The sequence below is a fragment of the Ranitomeya imitator genome, chromosome 4 (assembly GCF_032444005.1).
Source record: "Ranitomeya imitator isolate aRanImi1 chromosome 4, aRanImi1.pri, whole genome shotgun sequence".
Taxonomy (NCBI): domain Eukaryota; kingdom Metazoa; phylum Chordata; class Amphibia; order Anura; family Dendrobatidae; genus Ranitomeya; species Ranitomeya imitator.
Genome location: NC_091285.1, coordinates 19,824,501 through 19,835,001, shown reverse-complemented (window position 1 = coordinate 19,835,001; position 10,501 = coordinate 19,824,501).

Below are 10,501 nucleotides of genomic sequence, written 5' to 3'. Positions count from 1 at the left end.
ATATATACAGCCCAACAGCAGCTTCTAATATATACAGCCCAGCAGCAGCCTCTCATATATATATACTAGCTATTGAACCCGTTCTACGCCCGGGTGGCGAGCATTTATATTGGTATATTGTCTCCATCCTGGTATGTGCTGCTCCATCCTGCGTCCCCATCCTGTCATGTGCTGCTCCATCCTGCGTTCCCCTTCCTGTCATGCGCTGCTCCATCCTGCGTCCCCATCCTGTCATGTGCTGCTCCATCCTGCGTCCCCATCCTGTCATGCGCTGCTCCATCCTGCGCCCCCATCCTGTCATGCGCTGCTCCCATCCTGTGTCCCCATCCTGTCATGTGCTGCTCCATCCTGCGTCCCCATCCTGTCATGCGCTGCTCCATCATGCGTCCCCATCCTGTCATGCGCTGCTCCATCCTGCGTCCCCATCCTGTCATGTGCTCCATCCTGCGTCCCCATCCTGTCATGCGCTGCTCCATCCTGCGTTCCCCTTCCTGTCATGCGCTGCTCCATCCTGCGTCCCCATCCTGTCATGCGCTGCTCCCATCCTGCGTCCCCATCCTGTCATGTGCTGCTCCATCCTGCGTCCCCATCCTGTCATGTGCTGCTCCATCATGCGTCCCCATCCTTATGTGCTGCTCCATCCTGCGTCCCCATCCTGTCATGTGCTGCTCCATCCTGCGTCCCCATCCTTATGTGCTGCTCCATCCTGCGTCCCCATCCTTATGTGCTGCTCCATCCTGCGTCCCCATCCTTATGTGCTGCTCCATCCTGCGTCCCCATCCTTATGTGCTGCTCCATCCTGCGTCCCCATCCTTATGTGCTGCTCCATCCTGCGTCCCCATCCTTATGTGCTGCTCCATCCTGCGTCCCCATCCTTATGTGCTGCTCCATCCTGCGTCCCCATCCTTATGTGCTGCTCCATCCTGGGTCCCCATCCTTATGTGCTGCTCCATCCTGCGTTCCCATCCTTATGTGCTGCTCCATCCCGCGTCCCCATCCTTATGTGCTGCTCCATCCCGCGTCCCCATCCTTATGTGCTGCTCCATCCTGCGTCCCCATCCTTTCATGTGCTGCTGCATCCTGCGTCCCCATCCTTATGTGCTGCTCCATCCCGCGTCCCCATCCTTATGTGCTGCTCCATCCCGCGTCCCCATCCTTATGTGCTGCTCCATCCCGTGTCCCCATCCTTATGTGCTGCTCCATCCCGCGTCCCCATCCTTATGTGCTGCTCCATCCTGCGTCCCCATCCTTATGTGCTGCTCCATCCTGCGTCCCCATCCTTATGTGCTGCTGCATCCTGCGTCCCCATCCTTATGTGCTGCTCCATCCTGCGTCCCCATCCTTATGTGCTGCTCCATCCTGCGTTCCCATCCTTATGTGCTGCTCCATCCCGCGTCCCCATCCTTATGTGCTGCTCCATCCCGCGTCCCCATCCTTATGTGCTGCTCCATCCCGTGTCCCCATCCTTATGTGCTGATCCATCCCGTGTCCCCATCCTTATGTGCTGCTCCATCCCGTGTCCCCATCCTTATGTGCTGCTCCATCCTGCGTCCCCATCCTTATGTGCTGCTCCATCCCGCGTCCCCATCCTTATGTGCTGCTCCATCCCGTGTCCCCATCCTTATGTGCTGCTCAATCCTGCGTCCCCATCCTGCTGCTCCATCCTGCGTCCCCATCCTGCGTCCCCATCCTGCGTCCCCATCCTGCTGCTCCATCCTGCTGCTCCATCCTGCGTCCCCATCCTGCTGCTCCATCCTGCGTCCCCATCCTGCTGCTCCATCCTGCGTCCCCATCCTGCGTCCCCATCCTGCTGCTCCATCCTGCTGCTCCATCCTGCGTCCCCATCCTGCTGCTCCATCCTGCGTCCCCATCCTGCTGCTCCATCCTGCGTCCCCATCCTGCGTCCCCATCCTGCTGCTCCATCCTGCTGCTCCATCCTGCGTCCCCATCCTGCTGCTCCATCCTGCGTCCCCATACTGCCTCTGACCCGCTCGGCGCCGAGTGCTGGGGGGTCAGGTGCCGGTATCGCCGCCAGCTCAGGCCCCCCAGCACTTACTATATTCACCTGTCCCCGTTCCATCGCTGAGCGGCGCCATCTTCCCGGTCTCCTCGGCCTGTGACTTTTCAGTCAGAGGGCGGCGCCGGCGCGCATGCGCGTCATCGCGCCCTCTGAACTGAAGGCCACAGGCCGAGGAGACCGGGAAGATGGCGCCGCTCAGCGATGGAACGGGGACAGGTGAATATGTCCGATACTCACCCTCCTGGCGATCCCTGCTTCTGCGGGGGAGATCGCGGTGTGCGTTCAGTGTGAACGCACACCGCAATCTCCCGGGAGCGTCGGTCTGTGAGGCCCAGACTGCGCCGGCGCTTGCGCTTGCGCAGTCTATCGAGGCTTCGGACAGAGTGACGCTCCCAGCGTTATATTATAGATATATACAGCTCAGCAGGAGCCCCTCATATATATACAGCCCAGCAGAAGCCTCTCATACATATACAGCCCAGCAGAAGCCTCTCATACATATAGAGCCCAGCAGAAGCCTCTGACATGTAGAGCCCAGCAGAAGCCCCTCATACTTATACAGCCCAGCAGAAGCCTCCCATACATATATAGCCCAGCAGAAGCCTCTGACATATAGAGCCCAGCAGAAACCTCTGACATGTACAGCCCAGCAGAAGCCTCTCATACATATACAGCCCAGTAGAAGCATCTCATACATATACAGCCCAGTAGAAGCCTCTCATACATATACAGCTCAGCAGAAGCCCCTCATATATATATAGCTCAGCAGAAGCCTCTCATACATATACAGCCCAGCAGAAGCCTCTCATACATATACAGCCCAGCAGAAGCCTCTCATATATATATACAGCCCAGCAGAAGCCTCTCATACATATAGAGCCCAGCAGAAGCCTCTGACATATAGAGCTCAGCAGAAGCCCCTCATATATATACAGCCCAGCAGAAGCCTCATACATATACAGCCCAGCAGAAGCCTCTCATACATATACAGCCCAGCAGAAGCCCCTCATATATATGTACAGCCCTAATACAAGTCTATGGGCAAAAAACGGATCCGGCGGAAAAAAAAGATACGGTGGAAAAAAAACGGATCCTGCAAATGTGCTCGCAGGATGCGTTTTACCCATAGACTTGTATTAGCGACGGATCGCGACGGATGGCCACCCGTCGCGTCCGTCGTTCAACGGATCTGTCGTGTTTTGGCGGACCGTCGGCACGAAAAAAAACGTTCAAGTGAATGTTTTTTTGGCTGTCGCGCCCACCATTTTCGACCGCGCATGCGTGGCAGAATCTCTGCCCCCTCCTCCCCCCACTTCAGAATGGGCAGCGGATGCGTTGAAAAACTGCATCCACTGCCCACGTCGTGTACAAATTTCACAACGTGTGTCGGTGTGTCAGCCCGACGCATAGTGACGGAGCCGTACCGACGCAAGAGTAAAAGAGGCCTTAATGAGCGTTGAATTAAAAAAAAAAAATCGCTAATACAAGTCTATGGGTAAAACGCATCCTGCGAGCACATTTGCAGGATCCGTTTTTTTTCCACCGTATCTTTTTTTTCCGCCGGATCCGTTTTTTGCCCATAGACTTGTATTAGCGACGGATGGCCACATGTCGCGTCCGTCGTGCAACGGATCTGTCGTGTTTTGGCGGACCGTCGGCATGAAAAAACGTTCAAGTGAACAATTTTTTGGCCGTCGCGCCCGCCATTTTTTACCGTGCATGTGCGGCAGAAACTCCGCCTCCTCCCCGCACTTCAGAGTGGGCAGCGGATGCGTTGAAAAACTGCATCCGCTGCCCACATCGTGCACAAATTTCACAACGTGCGTCGGTACGTCGGCCCGACGCATAGCGACGGACCCGTACCGACGCAAGAGTGAAAGAGGCCTTAATGAGTGTTGAATTAAAAAAAAAATACGAAAAAAACGTTGTGGGCTCCCGCGCAATTTTCTGCGCCAGAGGGGGAAAACCGACGGCCGGGGGCCAATATTTGTAGCCTGCTATGAGTACCAGCCCATAGCTGTCTGCGTAGCCTTTACTGGCTATTAAAATAGGGGGTCCCCCAAAAAAAATGATCTGGGGTCCACCTATATTTTATAGCCTGAAAGGCTATGCAGACAGCTGCGGGCTGATATTCATAGCCTGGAGAGGGGCCATGGATATTGCCCCCCCCCCCCCAGCTACAAATACCAGTCCGCAGCTGCCCCAGAAATGGCGCATCAGTAAGATGCGCTAATTCCGGCACATAGCCCCTCTCTTCCCACTCCCGTGTAGCGGTGGGATATGGGGTAATAAGGGGTTAATGTCATCTTGCTATTGTAAGGTGACATTAAGCCGGGTTAATAACGGAGAGGCATCAATAAGACGCCTATCCATTATTAATCCAATAGTAAGAAAGGGTTAATAAAGCACGCACACATTCGGAAAAAGTATTTTAATATTCTTCATTTAACCATACTTACCATACTTCAGCGCCTGCAAAAAACGTAAAATAATAAACCGTATACTACCTGGCCGCCGTAGTCCAATTAATAACGAGTGTCCCATGACGATCTCCCCTAAAGAACAGTGACATCTGGTGATGTCACTACTCTATAGCACCCTCAGTGACACACTGACAGGAGACAATGGCTCCTGCAGTGCATCACTGAGGTTACTAAAGTTCAAAGTCTTACTTTATAGCAATTGCTGCGTGGGAAAATTTCTCATGCAGCAATGCCATAAGTGAGGCTAGGGACTATTTTTTTTTACAGCAGCGGAGGAATCCCTTCCTCCGTCATTGTGTTTCTGGGGCCCCTGGAAAGCGGTTGCAACAGCTGTTGCTGCCGTTCTCCACGGGAGATCGTCGTGGGACACTCGTGGCTCGTGGATTTCTGCGGACAGGGAGTATATTGGTTGTTTGTTTTTTTCACCTTTTTTTACAGATGACACTGGCTTCGGGGATCAAAATGACAAGTAATGGTGAGTAAGAACTCTATGTTTAATGTACTGTATGTAATGTATGAATGTACTGTATGGAATATGTATGGAGTATTTTTTTTTCTTTCATTCAACACATTAGCCGGATGATGGGACTACTACTGTTCCATCATTGGCTAATGTGTCAATCACTGTCAGTGTAGCAGGCATCGTCCAATGGGATTTGTAGTCCCATCGGACGATGCCCGCACTGAGACACCCCGCACAGAGACACGCCGCACAGAGACAAGCCGCACGCCGCAGAGACACCCTGCACGCCGTAGAGACACCCCGCACGCCCCGCAGAGACACCCCGAAGGCCCCGCAGAGACCCCGCCCGCTGCACAGAGACCCCGCCCGCCGCACAGAGACCACGCCCGCTGCACAGAGACCCCGCCTGCCTCAGAGGCACACCGCAGAGACACCCCGCTCGCCTCAGAGACACCCCGCACGCCCCGCAGAGACACCCCGCACGCCCTGCAGAGACACCCCGCACGCCCTGCAGAGACACCCTGCATGCCCCGCAGAGACCCCGTCTGCCGGACAGAGACCACGCCCGCCGCACAGACACCCCACCCGCTGCAGAGACACCCTGCACGTCGCACAAAGACACCCCGCACGCCGCACAGACCCCAGAGAGTCCCGGTACTCAGGTGCACATCCCTGGCAGGCCCGCACAGACCCCGCCCGCACAGACACTCACAGTGTCCGCCCACGCACCGCCCACACTCTTCCCCCCTCCGGAACAGGATGTTTAAGGACAGAAAGGGCTTATTTACATTCCGATATTTGTGTCCCATTGACTTGCATTGGTATCGGGTATCGGTATCGGCGATATCCGATATTTTTTGGATATCGGCTGATCCAATCCGATACCGTTACTTCTGGGTATCGGAAGGTATCGCTCAACACTAATCAGCAGTCATCTGACTAATGAGCAAAACACTCATTCGTCAGGTGAGATGACTTTTCAGCAAGCTTACAAATTATCACTCTCGGCAGCACATTGTACTGAGTCAAGAGGAAATGTTCTGCTGATAACATGATGTTCTATGCACACAGAACCATCGTTCCATGTATATAGTAGTGTGGTTGGCATTAAACATGATCAACAAACGACTGCGTATTGGCTTGTATGTTGCAGATTGGAGGGCATTTAAAGGCCGTTTTCGGACCATCTACATGGCCCCTTAAAAGGGAAGTCTGCTGCTAAGAATCTAGACTCGGGGCTACTTGCACTACTGAAGACATTGGTGCCCCTAGACTTTCTGGTGCCTGAGGTGAACAGTGAAGTATTACCTCATTACCAGTTTAGAGGAGATGGAATCTAGCTTTGGCCTAGGATTACTCACAGCCCAACACTGATTTACTGTCAAATGTTCTGAGACCTAATTTCCATTACAATCTTTGGAGACGGTAGAATACCTCATAATAAGGGACAGATTGACACCAAATAGGGATCTCGGCATTATGCAGCATGGCTGGCTGCTCTACAGTCTTCTACTGGGGGCTTAGGCTACGTTCACATTTGCGTTGTGCGATGTTGCGTCGGAGACGCAACGCACAACGCAAACAAAAATGCAACAAAACGCACGCTAAAACGCAGCGTTTTGTGATGCATGCGTCCTTTTTTGCTGAAATTTGGATGCAAAAAAATGCAACTTGCTGCGTTTTCTGCGCCCCTCGCTTGCGGCAAAAAAAACGCATGCGTCGCAAAACGCAGCACAACGCATGTCCATGCGCCCCCCATGTTAAATATAGGGGCGCATGGCGCATGCGTCGCCGCGGCTGCGCCCGACGCAGCCTGACAGAACGCAAATGTGAACGTAGCCTTACAGATAGTTGTTTGCCAACTAGTGACCTTGGACTGTGCTTCACTGGTGTGCAATGTAATTGTTAGGTGCAGACTATGCAACTGCAACCAAGAATGGTACTCAAAATAGTGGTGCAGCATTATAACTATAGCCATTTCCTCACCAACTAATAGTTTGCCAGCCTCTGAGATACACCACATTGGCCGTTAACTGACCAACTACCATAACAACAAGACCAACTTATCAATTGTCCCCAGACAGACTGCCATCTAAATTCTGGTCTGAAGATCATTTTACATCAATCTTTTTTTTCATACACATATCTTTGCCTAATTTTTTAAACCTTGCCCAAACACGTTTTATTTTTTCCCACCTCATGCTGTCTTTTTGCTTAGAACCATATTAAAGAAGTTTATTAACCCTTCAGGTGATTCCCGGAATTAAAGCAATGTGGAAGTAAAGAAAAATTTTTAGTTTTTCCCACAAAAATGTTAGTTTAGCTCAAAATTTTGCATTTTCACAAGGGTCAAAGGAGAAAATGGACCATAAAATTTGTTATGCAGTTGCTACTGAGTACGCTGATCCCCCATATGTGGGGAAAGCTACAGTTTGGGAGTATGGCAGGGCTCGGAAGGGGAGAAGCACCATTTGACTTTCGGAACACAAAATTGGTTGGAATAGATAGCAGACACCATGTTGCGTTTGGATTGCCCCTGATGTGTCTAAACTGTGGAAAACCACCACAAAAGACATCATTTTGGAAGCTAGACCCCTCAGGGAATTTATCTAGATATGTATTGAGAACCTTGAAACCCCAGGTACTTCACAGACGTTTATAACGTTGAGCCGTGAAAATAAAAAAATTACATTTTTACCAGAAAATTTTTTTTTTTAGCTTCAAATTTTGCATTTTCATAATGATAACAGGATAAATTTCACCTCACCAGTGACCAAATTTTGGAAACTACACTTTCAGGGAACTTATCTAGATGTGTGGTGAGCACCTTTAACTCACAGGTGCTTCACAGAATGTTATAACGTTCAAACTTAAAAAAAAATAAAAAAAAATTCACACAAAAATGATTTTGTCCAAAAATTTTTATTTTCACAATAGTAACGGGAGAAAATGGATCATACAATTTCTTTTGCAATTTCTCCTGAGTACGCCGAAACCCTATATATGGGGGAAAATTGCTGTATGGACACACGGCAGGGCTCAGAAAGGGAAGGAGCACCAATTGAATTCTGTAGCTCAATTTTGGCTGGAATAGATTGTGAATGCCGTGTTACATTTGAAGAGACCCTGACATGCCAAAACAGCAGAAACCATCGCAAGTGACCCCAATTTGGAAACTACACCTATCAATGAATTCATCTAGAGTTGTAATAAGCATTTTTAATTTACAAAATTGTATAACATTAGGCTGAGTAAATGGAAAATTACCATTTTTTTCCACTGAAATGTTATTTTGGCCCCAAGTTTTTAATTTTGAAAAGGGGTAATAGGAGAAAATGAATGGTACGATTTGTTACTCAAGTTCTTTTGAGTACACCGATACCCCATATGTGTTCAAAAGCTTTGTTTGAGGCACAGTGCACAGCTCAGAAGGGAAGGAGCGCCATATTGGAGTACCTTCTGCTGCACTGGTTTGAGGGTACCGTGTCACATTGGCAGAGCCCCTGAGATTCCAGTACCACAGAACCCCTGGATATGTGACTGCATTTTACAAACTACAGTACACCCCCAATTAATTAAAGGGAACCTGTCACCCCGAAAATCGCGGGTGAGGTAAGCCCACCGGCATCAGGGGCTTATCTGCAGCATTCTGTAATGCTGTAGATAAGCCCCCGATGTTACCTGAAAGAGGAGAAAAAGACGTTATACTCACCCAGGGGCGGTCCCGCTGCTGGTCCGGTCAAACGGGTGTCTCTGGTCCGCTGCGGCGCCTCCCATCTTCATTACAAGACGTCCTCTTCTGATCTTCAGCAACGGCTCCGGCGCAGGCGTACTTTGCACTGCCCTGTTGAGGGTATCGTAGAACAGTTTGCGTACTCTATATACAGAGCCCCCTGTCAAGTGACCTCATTTTGGAGAATTTTTCTACAGGTGTAGTGAGTGACGATTTTGACTCCATAGGTGTTTTCCAGAAACAAGCAGCAGTGGATGTTGCCAAGTGAAAATGGCAAGCTGCCATTGTATTGACTAGTGCGTTGTAGTGACCAATAAATTATGCCCACCTCGTGCTTCTGGAAACATGCACCCATAAATTAAGCAGGCTTTTGTTGCTACAGAAATGCCAAACATGTGGATGCTAAATGTGGTTTAGGCACACTGGGGTTCAGAAGGGAGAGGAACATTTGAATTTGGTAGAGCAGACGTCACTGGATTTCACTTGCTGAGCGAGGAGCCATAGCGCTTGTCCAAAACCTTTGTTCTACCAGGAATGTGGAAGCCCCTATATTTCCATTGACACATGACGGACCTGATTGGGGACTTGCTTTTTTGTGGATTGAGTTGAAGCTTTTATTGGGAACATTTTACATAATATTTTGGATCACATTTATCCTGTGCTCTACGCTGAGCACTTACATCTCGGTTCCCATCTAAACGTCCGAATGATGGGATTCAGATTAAACCCTGGAAGATTCCTTACTCTGGAATTCATCAGCCTCTGTTCAGCTGTGTCCTTCTTTCATGTACGCTTAATGGCACCGCCGGATCAAGGGTCAGACGGCGTCTACAGTGACTCCTTCTGCCTTATTATAGAAATCTTCAGCCATTGATTCCGCCTGAATCACATATTTCAGAGATTTACACGTAAACCCCAGTGTCAGAGCTCAGTGTAGACAGCAGGATAAATGTTAGCCAATCAGGGGCAGATTAAGAGTAGCCATGGCCTCGAGTTTAGAATGCGTAGCTCCCCACCCCAATGTATCACGCGACATGTGACATAATCCATTTTGATAAAACATGTGATTGGTCATGTAAGTAACACACAGGTTCTTTGGTACATATCTGTACATGGAAAACGTCAGAGATAGCGGCACTCTATGCGCACCGTGCTCATTTTCCCCTTATATGCAGCACTATACAAAACATAGCGCTGTACAAATTAGTTTTATTTATTTTTTTTAATTTTATTATTTTTTAAAATATTTTTATTAATTTTTTTTTACTTAGTCCCTCTATGGGACTTTAACTTTCATTAGTCTGATCGCTGGTATAATGAATGCAATGCATTATACCTGTCAGTGCTGCATTGCCAGAAGCCTTTTACACCATGCTTTAAGTATGGTCTAGGAGGCTTGCGGTAGCTGGGTGAACAGGATATGGTCAGGACGACCCCTCATTGCCATGGCAACGATAGGGTCTTTGCGATAACTTTGCAGGGGCGCCAATCTGATGGGAGAAGGAGCACCCCTCCCTCTCCCAGCCTCCTAAATGCTGCGATTGCTATCGATCACAGCATTTAGAGGGTTAAATGGCCTGGAGATTGTGCGGGCCCTGTACCTGGCCGTGACAGTGGAAGGTCAACTATGAGTTTATGTCATAGTTTTGCAATTAATTTATGTCATTTTGCGTGAACCCTTTCCCCACCGTGATGTATATTTATGTCAATTGTCGTGAAGGGGTTAATAAAAAAATTCAGGACCCAATAAAAGAAGTGATAAATTGCTGTAATTAGGGTCTTTGCCCCTACATCATGATTCT